Consider the following 15816-nt stretch of genomic DNA (forward strand, 5'->3'; position numbering starts at 1 on the left):
TGGAAAAGCTAGAAGGAAGAGTGCAGAGAAACCCGGATATGAAAGTGATGCCTACAACCATTCCATTTGAGAAAAAGTGGAGCGAAACCCGGCGTCAATATTAGCCCTCTCTAGTAACAAAAGGTGCCAAGGGGTAACAGACCATTTATCGTCCCATCCGACGGACGACGCACTCATCCAAAGCTCACTCAAACTCACCCAAAGTGCTTTCCACTAAGCACCTCAAATAGGGATCGGGATACCACGGAAAAATATCTACACCGCCGGGATTTGAACCTGGGTCCTCTGGGTGGGAAGCCCGATTAACCTAGTCCGTCCAATAAGGAACTTTCATAAGAATTTTTTCCAATCTAGAACCCCTTCGGAAAATTTACCGATTAATTTCCTTTGTCTACATTGTAATTATCCACTGTATGCACGTGTGTGGATATACATAAACACAGCAATCAACCCGAAGGTCGGTTTGGTAGGTGATGGTAGAGATCACCCAGTACTAAGCCCTATACGGCGTGTGAAATCCACACATCAGGGAGGGGGGCCAGTTCCTTTCCCTGTGCCGGTTATGGTTTCCCAGGAAGACCTGGTACCCAAAAATTCACATAGCTTGGGTGGATCTGCAGGTGCCATGAGTGCCTTGCCAAAGAATCGAACCCGGGACCCTCCGGTCAATAGTCCAACCCTCTACCCCTGGACTACTGCGACCCACTACTAAGCCTGATTCCGAGGACAACGGTCGTGCCGTCGAAACGTCAAAATTACATACGCGAGTGTCCCTTCTTTGTGTTTCTATATTTCAAAAATTTGTATCTGTATTTTTATACATATACATTAATATATACATATATATATATATATATATATATATATATATATATATATATATATATATATATATATATACACATATATATATATACATATATATATGTATAATGTATAACACTTAGCACTAGTGGACACAGACAAAAACACAGAAACACACAAAAAAAGAGACTCACTATTTTTCGAATTTTCGGTGGTCGTTGCCACCTTTATCAAGGAGGAGAGGGACAGAACTGAAGGGAATACGAGGGCTGGAGCGATGGATGGAAGGGGAAGGTGGGGAGGGAATTCCGAAGGGACGGGTTTGGAGGGGCAGCGTTAGAAGGGTGGGGAAAATGTAGAAGGTGATGGGGGTGGAAGGGGGATGAAAATATAATTAGAACAGGGTAATTAGTGCCTAATATTGATTCCTGGCCAGTTCCAGGACTCCAAAAGCCAGATGAAGGATTGCTCTAGTGTTTTCAGTTTCAGAGGAGGATCAGAGGGTGGGAGGGATGCTATGATTGATACACTATAGCATTTATCAAAGGGAGTGTTGTGTTCGGAGGCGTGTTTGGGGATAGGGAGCATGTCAATGAAGGAAGAGTTTTTGCATGAGGCTCGGTGGTTGTTGATTCTGATATTGAGGGGTGTGGTGGTTTGCCCAATATAATAGGCAGGGCACAGTTGGCACTTCAGAAGGTACACTACATTGCTAGAAGTGCAAGTAGAGGAGGGAATTGGTGGGAGAGAGTTAAAAAGCGGGTGGGAGAGGGATGGGATTTTGGTTTTGAAAATAGGGCATGTTTTACATCAGGGTTTATTGCAAGGCGTTGGAGTGGTTTTAGGACGGGTTGGGGATTTAAGGAGTGGATTTGTTGATTTGAGGAGATCGGATAGGTTGGCGGGGCGTTTGAAAGTAACTGAGGGGCATTTGGGAAAAAGGTTGGCGGTGGCATTATGATTTTTTAGGATAGGGTAGAGGTCTTTCAGGATTGATCGTATAGATTCTAAGCCCGGGAAGTATGTAGTGCAAATTGAGAGAGGGTGGGGTTCTGCGGTGGAGGAAGGTTTGGGAGTGTACGCATGTTTTCGGATTCTTTTGTTCAGGACGGGTTCGGGATAACCTCGTTTTAGGAGGGAACAGTGTAGACTTGAAAGGAAATAATCAAGGGAATCAGGGTCACTACAAATTCTGTGTCCCCTTGTGGATAGGGAGTAAGGAATGGAGCGTTTTGTGTGATATGGGTGGCAACTATTGTAGTGTAAGTATTGCTGTTTGTTTGTGGGTTTAATATGTACAGAGGTGTGAAATGTTTGGTTTCTTAATGTAACATTTACATCTAGGAAGGTGATTTGGGAGGAGGATACTGTAGAACTGAAGGAAATAGAGGACGAAGCATTGAGGTCGGAAATGAAAGCTTTCAGGGAATCGGTACCATATTGCCAGAGGAGGAAGATATCATCGATGTACCTGAGCCACAATAGAGGTTTCAGTGGTTGTTTTGACAGGAATTTCTTCTCTGCGAGACCAAGAAAGAGGTTTGCATAGGAAGGGCTGAACCTGCTACCCATGGCACAGCCCTTGATTTGTAAGAAGAATTTGTCGTTAAAGAAAAAGGAGTTGCGGGTGAGGATGAACTCGGAAAGACTAAGGAGAAAATCTGTGCTGGGTATGTGTGGCTCAGGGCGTTGGGAGAGGTAATGTTTGAGAGCGGAGAGACCTTCTGAGTGGGGAATCGATGTGTATAGGGATGTTGCATCTATGGTGGCCATAATGATCTCAGTATCTGGAGGGAGGGAGGTTGATTTTAGCCTTTCCAGGAAATGGTAAGAATCTTTGGTGTATGACGGTAGGGAATGGACTATCGGTTGGAGATAGTGGTCTACAAATGCAGAGATTCTTTCAGTTGGGGAGTGACGGGAGGATAAAATCGGACGACCGGGATTCCCAAGCTTGTGAATCTTAGGAAGGATATAGAAATGAGGGGTGCGTGGGTGGGGAGGGGAGAGGAGGTCCAGGTCTGAAGGAGATAGACCCTCATTTGGCCCGTTGGACACGAGAAATTCAATAAGTTCCTTCTGAAGTGCGGGGTTAGGTTATATATATGTATATATATATATATATATATATATATATATATATATATATATATATATATATATGTGTATATATATATATATATGTGTATATATATATATATGTGTATATATATATATATGTGTATATATATATATAATGGGCTGACACAATAGAACACAAATAGAATATAATAGCAACATTTAAAAGGACACTCACACGGTAAATTGTTCGAGCTTTCGGCCCTCTCAGAGGCCTTCTTGAAGTGAGACTGAAAATATGCTGTTGCTGCGGAGAGGGGAAAGAGGTATCTCTTTTGATAGAGGTATCTTTTCCGATACTTGAGGAAGGCCTCTGAGAGTGCCGAAAGCTCGAACAATTTACCGCGTGAGTGTCCTTTTAAATATTGCTATTCTATTCTATTTTTGTTGTATTGGTGTCAGCCCATTATTGTGCCGCTCGTGTGAGTTTTTCCGTACAATCGTTATATATATATATATATATATATATATATATATATATATATATATATATATATATATATTCCTACATTTTTCACGTTACCCGTACAGTTGAAAGCCATGCTCCTCACAAGTGTATTTCATGTCATGGTTTCCAACATTTCATTGAGCCTAAGCTCGTGGTAGAGGTGTCCTTCGCTTCCGCTTGATATCCATGGAGAACCTTCCACCGCACTGCTATTCCAAATTCAGCCGAGTAAATGACTCAACAACCTGCTCCTAATTTCTATTCTCTTAACTCAATGCCTTCCTGCGCCTTCTCTCTTCCGCACAATTAACATCAAGCTTTCTTTAAAAGTTACCAGAGGATTTCGAGAAATCTTCTGATGGGCGAACCGAAACTAATTCCTTTTCCACAAAATTCGGCCAAACAATGTGAATATTTAAATGCCAATTCCTGGAGAGTATCGATTCCGTTTTAATATAAAGCTGAGAACAGTTTGCATTGCGTCAAAATATTCACCTAAATTGAGGTTTTCACACCCCAATAAGTTCTGAGAGAACTGTTATAAATTACACTCCGACGGGCGTGACCTGTGTTTTCACAGATAAGGCTGGGCGTTTATTTCGTCCAATGACCCCTAACGTCACAGTCTATAAAATTAAGGATTAGGATATCCAAGCATAAATTATCAACCCGCTGATCGGTTTGGTAGGTGATGGTAGAGTTCACCCAGTGCTAAGCCCTATACGGCGTGTGAAGTTCAAACATCAGGGCATTAAGGGGGGCAGTTCCTTTCCCTGTGATGGATATGATTTTCCATGAAGTTCTCGGGCCAAATCAAATCATACAGTTGGGGTAAAGCTGAGGTGCCCAGCGACGTCATCCGGAATCGAACGCGGACTTTCCGGTCAGTAGTCCAACGCTCCATCCAACCACTGGACTACCAGATCCTTCACATTTTGGTATAAATATTCATACATGATCAAATGAGCGCTTTTCATTTCATATTCGTTTTCCCCGTTTTGAGATGTCAAACACAAGTACTGGTTTGGAATGCATCATAAATTACTCGTATTAAAGTTATTTGCGCGCAAGCTAAAATTATTGGAATTTCCCTCTGTCATGCAGAAATTTGCGGCGCATTCTAGACATTATCACATTTTACAAGGGAAATTTATTGAATCAAATGGATAAGGAACATAAATTTAATATTTTATAATTTACTCATTGTTTTCTATGGAAGCAAAATGATTCATTTTTAAAGCAGCACGGCAGCTTCTTTTAAGCCAGATTTAAAACTGAACCCTATTATTGAGAAAATTATGAAACAAGTCTTGGTACGAATGGTGATTACAAAGAAAATAATGGGCAATGTCATCAATTCATTTGTATCCGATCTTAAATTTTACATGGATATTAACGCTCTCAATCCATTAAATATTTAAAAATTTGGAAATTTCAGGCTGATAATCACAAGTAAATCCGCTTGTTTCTAAGTTGCTCCGCACGAAAGTCTAACGCGAATGAACGAAAGATCGGTGACCACTTTAGATTACGAAATACATATTGTTTGCCGTTACCATGGGTAAAATGAAATTACTAATTAAATGAGAAATAAAGATTGAAGCTGTTAATATCGTAATACAGCAGCTATGCTCGCCGAAAGCGATTCGCTCCATTTTCCAACGAATAATTCCCTTATTGTCATCTCTTCTCGGATTTCTCGATAAGAGAACTCCCCCCCAAGGGCAACAAGCCGTCCGTCGGATGTGACGTTCAAGTGTGTGTTCCAATTGCACTTTTTAGTAAAAAAGAAGAGCAATTATTGCAAAATATTCCGTATGCCAGATATCCCAGCCTGTATTTATTTATAAACAATAGATAAGAGCATTGATAGTACTGATATAAGTTCTTATATTCTTATTCCGTGACCAATCAGCTGTCTACATTTTAATAGACTGAATAAAAACCAAATCCACAGCATAAATAGGCGCTGTCAACTATAAGTATCTGTGGCAAGTCGCATGAGAGCATGAGGCAAAATACACGCCATTGTGAGCGAAACGTCGGTTGGTTGGAAAGGTGAGTGAGGGTAGAGCTTAAACCGTGATGAGTCCTAAGGCGCGGGAGAAATTTACGCATTAACATGATAAAAAGGGCTCCCGTTCCCATCCCTTTGTCACTCGCCTTTTCCAAGGAAGATCTGCTACCAGAGAAAATGAAACATCTAGTGCGAATATGCGGATACCCAGAGACTTCATCCGAAATCAAACCCGGACCCTTATGTTATTGACGGAGCACTTGAGTTTCAACTAGGTCACTATTTCAATGCTAGAGTCAGGATGCGGGAAATTTTAAACATACTGAAGATTAGAAAACAGAAGTAACATATTAAAATGCTGATAGATTGCCATTCCACCCAGAGCAAATAAAAATGAGTCCACCCGTTGTTGACCCGACCTATAGCCAGAGAGGTTTTCAAGAGTAACGAAGTTTGGGCACGTGCGAGACATTATTTCCCATTGAGGAAAACGATTTCACTTGACCCGAAAACATTAAAAGCGGGAGCCAGCGGCTGATACCGCATAAACCGCCGTGGATTGAAATCATCGCATGCATTCGCATTTTATGTGTCTGAATTATAAGTGCGATCGAAAATTCTTTTCTCCGCCCCTGCTCGGTATGATCAAATTACTGGCGCCTCCGCAACGGGCACTCCGAGAGCGCCGGCAAGTGGCCTACAGCGTGGAAACCCGTTCGCCTTGGGGATGGAAACATGTGCAGGCGATGCGCATGGGCCAACGCGCTCCTCCAGAAGCATGAATATTAAACGACAGGGAGCACACTTCATTTTCGAAAATACTCAAAAAATACCAACTAATTAAATTGAAACCTAACCACTGTTAAAACTTTACGACCCTACAATTTATTTGTAAACATAATTATATTAAGTAGTAAATATTCAAAACCAAATAAAGTAATGACTATGTTTAGAATAAATATAATTTCAGAAAAACTCCGTTTGAAAAGGATTGATTTTTTGTTGTCTAACAGTTCAAATCAAGGTCCCCCATTATCGTATACAGGGTTCGTCCGGAAAATAAGTGTACTGAGCTCAGGAAAAAAAATTTATTACACTTTTACATATCTCAACCTAATATTCCTCAAAATAGGACCCTTGTGAGTCGATACACTTGTTCCAGCGGCGTTCCCATTCCTGGAACGCTCCCGCGAAGGCATCATCGGGAACCTCTCGAAGACACGTCGTCACGGCCTCTTTGACGGCGTCCAAAGTCCCGTATCGCGTTCCTTTCAAACTCCTCTTTATCTTCGGGACCAGAGAGAAGTCCGGTGGTGCCAAGTCCGGGCTGTAGGGCATTTTTGCAGTGATCCTCAAGTTGTGTCGCGATTTCCAAACGATTGAGTCTTTGATCATCACTGAGCACTTTCGGCACCAACTTTGCACAAATTTTTCGCATCTGTAATTGCTCCCTAATAATCTCGTGCACTATTGTTTTTGGCACATTACACTGCTCTGCTATCATCCGAACACTAAGACGACGATCAGAGTTCAGTACATCGCGAACTTTTCGCACATTTTCGTCGGTGAGTGTCGTTGATGGGCGTCCAGGCCGTGGTTCGTCGTCGACCTCTTCTCTGCCCTCCACGAACATCTTGTGCCACCGAAAGATCATGTTTCTGGACATGGCTGACTCCCCGTAAGCCTGGTTAATCATACCGACAGTTTCGGTAGACGATTTCCCAAGCTTTACCGCAAATTTGATGGAATAACGCTGCTCCAAAAACTTCGGCATCGCGTTCCGTGACGTGGGTCGAGCGTGGAGGCTCGTGTTAACAGAGCTCCTCACTACACCACAGCTCAGAGCCGACTGCCTTTTTCAGCGTCGCTTGCCAACATACCCCCCTCCAATCGCAGCCCGTCAGAGCGGTGCTGGGCGCGCCTGGAGCGGCGCGCCCAGCCCAGGAGTCAGTACACTTATTTTCCGGACGAACCCTGTATGTTAAGTATAAAAATGTCATTATTATCCGGATTAACCAATACTTTGACTAAACCAATGACCGTGCGCCTCGTGGCATTAGCACTCTTGGACAAGGGTGCTATTCAAATAACGTACTAAGTTTCTGTGTTCCATATTTACACTATCCGATATACGCTTTGCATGACTTTAATTTCATTACGCGGCATTGGTATTACCAATCGACGACTGCAGAGCACTCTAACGCCTAAAAGTGGAAGGGAAATGAAGTCCAGAGGTCCTGGAAGGTGCGTTGTCTGTTGAACTGGCTTCCCATCCCGAGGACATGGAGTCGAGTCTCGGAGATGGCAGGATATTTCAGCGGAATCCCCATCCCTACTCGGGGTGTACTTGTCGGAGAGTTCACTTCGAGTGTGGTCCGCCGACTTGATCCGATGGGACGTTAAACGTCGGACGCTTTGGCGCCATTCGTTATCAAAGTAACCCTACGTCCACGTCGTGTTTCTCTCCACCCCTCCCCCCTCCCCCAACAATATTACCTCTACCGCCGCGAATGACCTAAAGAGCCGGTCACTTGCCCTAATCACTACAGCTGATTAAATATTAACGACTTACTCAGGAGCACTTAGAGGTAAGAGAGAAATTATTCCATATTCCCCGCTGGGTTTAGACCTTCAGGCTATCCTTCCATGATATTATCACCGAACAGAATTAAAAATAGAACTTTTCGACCGCAGAAACTGTACTCGGACCCGGGACTATTCCGTGGAATACCCTATGCGCTCCGACCACTAGGTTAATACATCGTCCCCATCTACGCAATTGCATTAAAAGTGTCCTCTCCACATCAACCTCTTCACGATGGCATCGCCTCTCGGATCCCGTCAATCTAGACCGTCGGCGCCATTAATAGGAGAACTCTCATCGTGGGGTCGGCGCCCCCACGCAATCCAATCGAGGGCCCGACGAGGGGATGGAATTTCGACCGCCCGCCCCTCGATAACCACGCCCCTGTTCCGTCCAGAAGCCCTCGTGGCGAGAAGGACTACGGCCGCAGGGAACACGACCTTTTGTGTCCCGTCGATGACCAACCGCCTCCCTCCCCCAAGATGATGGGACGGCAATAAATCCAGATCACGCAACCCCTCCGCCAACCAGCAGATGGATGGCCAACCACCGCATTTCGGTCATCAGAAAGATGATCCCTGTGAAGACCCCGGGGGGAAGAGGGTCCACCTTCTCCCAGGGGGAGGAGTGTGGGAAGAGGGGACTGATTAGGCGGAACGCACCCCCTTCCCCTCTGTCGATATCCCTGACCTCCCAACTCGTCGCCAACAACCTTCGCCTGCCCACACCAGATCCCCCTTCCTTCAAGAGCGATACACATACTACATATATATATATATATATATATATATATATATATATATATATATATACACGGGCTCAGACGACCGAGAAATTCTTTGAGAGGAGTTGGGGTAATGCGTATAGCCGCCGTTGGCCTCTCCCGCCCGACTTTCCCATCTGCTTCGTTGGCGGGACCCATGGATCGGGTTCGTTTGCATTTACATGGTGCCGTGCACTTCACCGCCAATGTGTAAGTGTGTGTGTGTGTGTGCGTGTGTGTGTGTGTGCGTGCGTGTTTGCAAGGGTTAATTCCACAACAGGTGAGCCCCAAACGACTAATTAAGGATTCCTCATAAGTTAGGGGCTATGAAAGAAGTTTAAAAAATTAAAACGAAGCAACAGCGATTAAAAATAGATATACATTCATAACACGATCGTAGTTTGAAATTAGAGCCCGGCGTTTGCAAGAAAAATGATCGGCGGAGGTATTCGCACAATAAACGCTGCGCAAAACATGGCAGAATGAATTAGATGCCCAGTCTTAGCGAGTTACGAGATTTTCGTTGACGCAACTAACCTAATCTCTTTCCTTTCACAGCAAAAATGAATTTTCTGTTATTGGTTTAATCTTATGGCCACGTATTCACGATCTCTCTCTCAGCACGTGTCATACATTAACATTTATTATTATAGTATTTATTCACGCAATGTTATGTTAGGTCGTTCCCTTACTCTTCAAAATTTGAGTAATCCTCAATCTTGTTACTTTCAGTCCAAAAACTATTTATCGAACGTATCAAAACCTGGACCATACCTCAAAATTAATACGGATCACGTTTTACAACCGTCAGATCCTCATCACATGCAATGCGGCATTCAAAGAGACCCTAGTAATTACCCATTTACCTTGACAGCAGCAAAGTCTTAGGATAAAATATTGGCTCTTTCAGGCGATTTGAAATGTCGTCACATTTCTTAATCGCTTTATTTTAAAAGCCTACATTATTTTGTTATATTTTCCGCCTATTCCCCGTGCAAACTTCCCGCAAGAGATATCGTGACTCAGAGTAAACCTAAGAGTTTAAATGAATCTACCTTGCACTTTATTTTTATTGACTCGCTCGTGGAAGAATTACTTTTCTTCTTAAAGTCCATGAATACGCATTTTACAATTTTAATATTTCAGCCTCACGCTTTTGAGGTGGCCACATTTTGATACCAATCTAAAATACTGTGGCCGGAGAAAATATACAGAGTTTATATTTAACCACGGCTTGAATAGAATTTATGTGATAAATTAGTTGAATGGGGCCGACAGCGCTTCCTTCATTACTCTCGCAGTCCATGCACGAAAAGGCAAAGTTTCATACAGACTTGATTTCCTCCTCGAGAAATACATTTTCCATCGATAGAAATCATATTCTATTCCATTAAATGCAAAATATGACTAAAACAAGTTTCCAGTCTTCGGCGCTGAACCTATGGCTCCAAGGAAATGATAATACAAGGTCGATGGCATCTCTAATTCTGTGTACCAATCCGTGCGATGCTGACTAATTATATTCTTTTCAGGCAGTGCAAATTAAGTACAAACGAAGTAAGTATAGCTTGTTTGAATACGAGGGCCTTATGATTGATTTAGTCATTGATTATTCATATATGTATAATCTTTCAGAGCAAAGAAGAGTCAGTGTCTTCCTCAGAAAGAGCGATCTAACTGATACTTGGAATCGAAATCATGATAAAATTCGCGATCTGTATTTCTAAATCACCTGTTCGGTGCGTTGTAGAATCCTGCTTCCCAATTCATCGAACGTCACCTGCGGCGATGCCTGAGATGTAACCGACGGGCGCCGTAGTAGTGGCATCTGAACTTTTACCCTCTCGAATCCCAACCCGAAAGTGCGCCTTAATAATTCAGGACACGGCCTCGGATCTCTTGATTCCTGGCAGCCGCTAAGGAAATTTAAGCACTCTCCTACGTTGTTTTGTTTTCCCACGAACAGCCTCGTGAAAATTCAGGGACGAACTTAGTGCTTTTTGTGGAATTGGTAGTAAATAGAATCCTATATGCTCATCAATATTATCAGGGTTTTCGAGAGTAAAATAATTCGGTAATCCTATTATATTCTGATCGATTTATATTTTGAACATTACAAATTTTATTGGATCTCAGTGATAATTTATGAGATGTGCTGTCCCATATACTTTTAAAGAATTTTAAAGAGACAGCTGCGGATGGTGCCGAGGCAGTAGCATTTACCAAGACAGGATCAACTGCCAATGCAGCAATTTCAAAAGTATTAAAATCATTCGCCTTTTATTGAGAGCTTAGCCATCCTTGATTGATTTCACTTTGGTAATATTTATAAATATTAGTAAGTCGAATAGTGCAGCTATTTTTCGAGGGTGGGTGATATGCTAACACGTGGAAACAGCCGACTCTAGTTGATGAATAATAAACTTCGCAGGACTGTGTACTCTCCACGTGGCATAAGAAGACGCAATCTTATCTTCGCTCCCGAGAAAATAATCACTTCGTCCAAAAATGTAAAATTTCCATTCCTCCGACTCTCCACGCTTACGGCCGCACACGCACCCACAGCGTGTTTGAATTTGGATATTTAAGGTCTTCGCCGGTCCACAAAGTCATACCTACCTAACTAGGACTCCAGTTATCATATAATTCACTATATACTCTACAACTCACTATATAATTCACTATATAACAACTAATACCTCCATAAACCCACAACACACTACGCAACAAAATGTCTAATTTGTAGTGTTCTCATTCTCATGAAAAAATTTAAAATGTTCAAAGACATATCCGCAGATATCACCATTTGTGTTTTATTTTACCATTCTTACGACAGGGCCACATTCAATAAAAATGCATCGTTGAAAAGTACAATTACGGGAAATAATTAAATTGTGTAAAATACATTTAACGTGTATTTCTTACTCTTTGGACTGATATCTGAGCACAGTCGTCATAGTTGCCAGTCCATGGTCCATTTTTCTGATTCACTTAATTCTACGATAAGTAAAACTGATACCACGCATAGCTTCTCATTAATAAGCTCATATTCTTGGAACAAAATACTTGCATATCCTCTTCAAGATAGCGTCTCTTAGCTCAAACTCTCACCCCCACACATCACTTTCAATCTCTTTCCATCCCAAGGGACGATGCTTCGGATCCCGCCCAGGCAACCGTCTCACATGAGAACGCAATATCTACCTGCGTCGTTTCTCTTCCGTATGCATGCAGGGTATTTCGGCTTCTTTGATGCTTATTTTAATGATTATTTCTCTCAATGGATTGGATTCATAGTATTTAATGATCCCTTCTGGTTTTCTAGATACTCAGCAAATGTTGCGATGCCATCTGCAAAACGGCGCATAAATTCTGTTCCCCATTCGAGCCAAGTTCTTCGACGCCCTTCGCTTTTTATTCTTTTACACACTCTTCAAAGGCATTTTAAGCGAGCTGAATCCTCCTTTCAATCCGATATTTCTTCAGGGTTCTTTTGACCTTCAGTTCAAATTGTGGTGTCTAGGGCAATGTAACGCATAGTTAGTAGATGTTTCTTCTGCTATCGTAGTCAATGAAAGGTCTCCCCCAAGTCTATCATTGCCGCATGCAATTGCTGTTTGGAGTGTCAGAGATCGGGATGGTGTGGTAGACTTTAAACTGGATTTCCACGCTAGAGGACCTGGATTCGACACCCGTGGGTGGAAGACTTTTCCAGAGGTTTCCCGATCCCTACTTGGGTGCTATAAAATGACAGCACCTCAAGTGTAATACTCCGTCCGTCGTATGGGACGTCGACCAGTGGATCCCTTTCTTCTTCCCCCTTCTCCTCTCCATAGTAGTATGGTAATGCCAACTCCGGTTATTTTTCCACACACATTTTCACGTTCTCTGAAAACCCTAGCTCTGTCAAATTACCCACCTATCATCTGCAACGTCTCAAATACCCTCGGTCATCGGTCGCTTCGCCAAACTGCTAGTTGTTGACCCTTTAATTTTACCTGTAACCTTGGAAATATTATGGCCTCCCTTGTTTATCTGTTCTTCCTGAATCGAAGTTATTTCCGAGAGATTGTCTTAACATTTTTCTCAGTTATTATTATTTCTGCTGGTTCTCCGGGCAAATGTGGCAGCAAGCATTACGCTCGGTATCCATCACCTCTCTCAATCGTCGCATCTCATGGTATTTAAGGTGTTAACGACGAAGTTATATGAATACAATGATTGTTTGGTGGCGCCAAGGGCTAGAACTAGGACTTGTTAGAACAGCATACGTGAAAATACTGGAAATACTGCAGATGAGAGATTTTTTTAGGTTTTCCAGTGATTCGCATTTTTTGCATGTGCCGTCAGAAGCATGCAAGAATTACATATTTCATTAATTTAGATCATATCGTTCAACCAATAATGTGATGCGCCTATATGCATCTCATAGCTCCAAAGTGACAGTTAGGTGCGCTGTGTCCTCCATAGGCATTATTGGATCTTACTCTTTTGAATCTTGAGATAAAACTGTTACTGTGAACTCTGTGCGCTATCATGAGATGATGGAGTACTTTGAAAGGTTGTGGGGCACTGAAGGGCAAGATAAAGGGAGGAATATTAGGTTAGCGGAAATAGGAAGGAACAAAATAGGTTTTTGATGTCATTAGAGCTGGGAGGAAGAATAAATGACTACTGAATACTAAAATGATATTCAGGGCAAATAATGGCTTTTCCACGTTCAAAGTTATTAACGCTAATAGTTTTTAAGGGACGTCAAATACCTTTAATGGTGAGTTACTGGTGGATATAATAATCTTTAGTTATATTTTGAGTCTTCAAGTAATTTTCATCGCAGGTTACGCAGCGGTTGTTTGCGATGCTAGGTACCCTTTGAATACCAATTTTCCACGAAACATTAAATTTTTCTGTTTTACGAATAAATTTCGTTAGTGAGTTTCTTCAGGGATAGGTCCAAAATGGCGTAGGCATATCTCAGATATGAATACGGAATATTCCCTATAGAAACTCATTAACTACAAATCTAAAGTGGCTGATTAAGATGTGACATAAATAAGTCGATTCATCTTATAATGAAAATATATATTTTCAATTTTAATGTCATTACGCGTCCAAAGCCGGGTCAGGTGTAAACGAAGTGATATTCGTACTCCTACATACATTAGTCGCTTGGATCATGCATATAAAAAAAATTCGGGAAATAGATGCCAGAACTAGCCGACTCAAGGACTCCTTCTTCCCACGGACAATACGGGATAGCAACTGCAGGGTTATAGATAGCAAAAATTCCACTTGCCACCCTCAGCGTCTAAAACATAATTAGTTCTATTTAAATGCATGCTCTTCCACTAACCTTATGTGTTTTGTTATAATAACCCATTCTTTCCGAATGACCTCATTCGTGTTCTGTTCATTTGTTTTTAAGTTTCCCTTTCAATCCCTCGTCCCTCTCCGCGGGGGGAAATTCCTGCTACCTGCAACGTTGGGTCGCATTCCCTGCCTTTTACAGACTCTTAGGGGGTAGAGTGTTTCGTGGTGCATTTTCATGTGGTGTTTCAATTTCTTGCTTGTTGTGTCCTGGCTTGGGTGTTGTAGGATGGCTCTCGTGCTGCATCATGGGGTGCAGTTTTTTAGTTGTTTTGCGGTATATGTGTTTGCATGAGTATTGGATGAAGGGATTTTTGCATGAGTGTGTGCGCTGCTGTGGGTGTAATTTTCCGTGTTGTTTTTTTGCATGTGGTATTTTTCCTTTTTACGGTTGGTGACCTAACACCCCCCGCCACACGCCCTTGCGGCGGCTTGCGGGGTATTATGTAGATGTAGATGATATATAATTAAAGATTTTTAGTTTTTAATTATAAAATGGAAATTTATTGTTAAAAATGTTATAATTCCCACAATTTGGTAAAATCTAAATATAATAATATTGATTAAATGTTAAATTTACAGACACGAGAAAGATTTCCAAGGAGCTCGCTGGCAGCTGATTATCACCTGACTTGATTGTCGTTTTTTATCGACCAAAAACTTTGAATTTAACCTCATTAGTAGTAACAGTTCGCATGCTAAGTGCACAGGCGACATACTTTGTAAGACTTCTTCATCGCCAGTCAGATTATTCCTCATGATCATCATAATTATTATTATTGCGAAAATATGGTTCAGGTTGGTAAATCTTTACTTTATGCTTAAAAAAGGAGAAAACGTAATCCATAACTGGTCGCTTGTTTCATAAACCAGCAGATCTTAGTTGGACTAGTTGGAGAACTCCGTAATTGCCCAACTTAAATAAAAGCTTAAGCCATAATCGAATTTCCCGCCCTTTCCGGAACGCTATTTTTTTCAACTCATTAACCTTCCTAAAATAATACCTTTCCAGTTTAATAAATGTCATTAGTTAAAAAAACCTATTATAGCACTTAAACGCCCTACTTGACGACTTAAATATGCAGCTCAAAGGATTTTTAAAAATACTATCGTTGTAATAGCACTTTCATTTTTTTTATTTCCGTTATTTATTCTTTTTATTGCGATTGAGTATATTTCGCGCAATTCGATGTTTTCTAAATTTTCCGCAACGGGGACATATATCCACAATATTTTTCTTGTTGATAAAAAATGACCACTTTTTCTCTAATGATAATTCTTAAGGGTATAACTTCCAAAAATCAACGCAAAATGGGTTAATTTTTAATAAGAAAACAGCTAATGGTGAAATTTTAGGCAGGACATTATGAATATGAGTTTTTAAGTGGTAGCAATTGGGGTTTTTAGGGTGCATCGACAGCTGTGGACATTTTTCACCACTGTGAAAACTTTTTAAACCTCTATCCCTGTACGCACACAGCGCGGAGCGTAAAAAACCTCAATTGTCATTGGATGTCCCGTCGTGGACCTTTCACTCCGGAAGCCGCTCTCAGCGTCGGAAAGAGGGTGTCGTCTCTGTAAGCACCAAAGGAGACGCCGGTTGACCATTCTTTCCATCACCTTGCACTGGCACCCGGTGAGAGCGATGGGACGACAGCTGTTCGGGTGATTTTTGCTCTTACTCTCTTTAGGAATAGGTACCACTACGGACTCCC

At 41.8% G+C, this 15816-nt stretch overlaps 1 protein-coding gene across 1 annotated transcript in view; it reads right to left on the reverse strand.

Annotated features, from left to right (window-relative positions):
* Ac76E (adenylate cyclase type 2 Ac76E) overlaps positions 1-15816 on the reverse strand; it is a 935623-nt gene that overhangs the window by 762494 nt on the left and 157313 nt on the right. The window lies entirely within an intron of this gene.

The sequence above is a fragment of the Hetaerina americana genome, unplaced genomic scaffold (assembly GCF_022747635.1).
Source record: "Hetaerina americana unplaced genomic scaffold, ioHetAmer1.1.p SCAF_7, whole genome shotgun sequence".
Classification (NCBI taxonomy): Eukaryota; Metazoa; Arthropoda; class Insecta; order Odonata; family Calopterygidae; genus Hetaerina; species Hetaerina americana.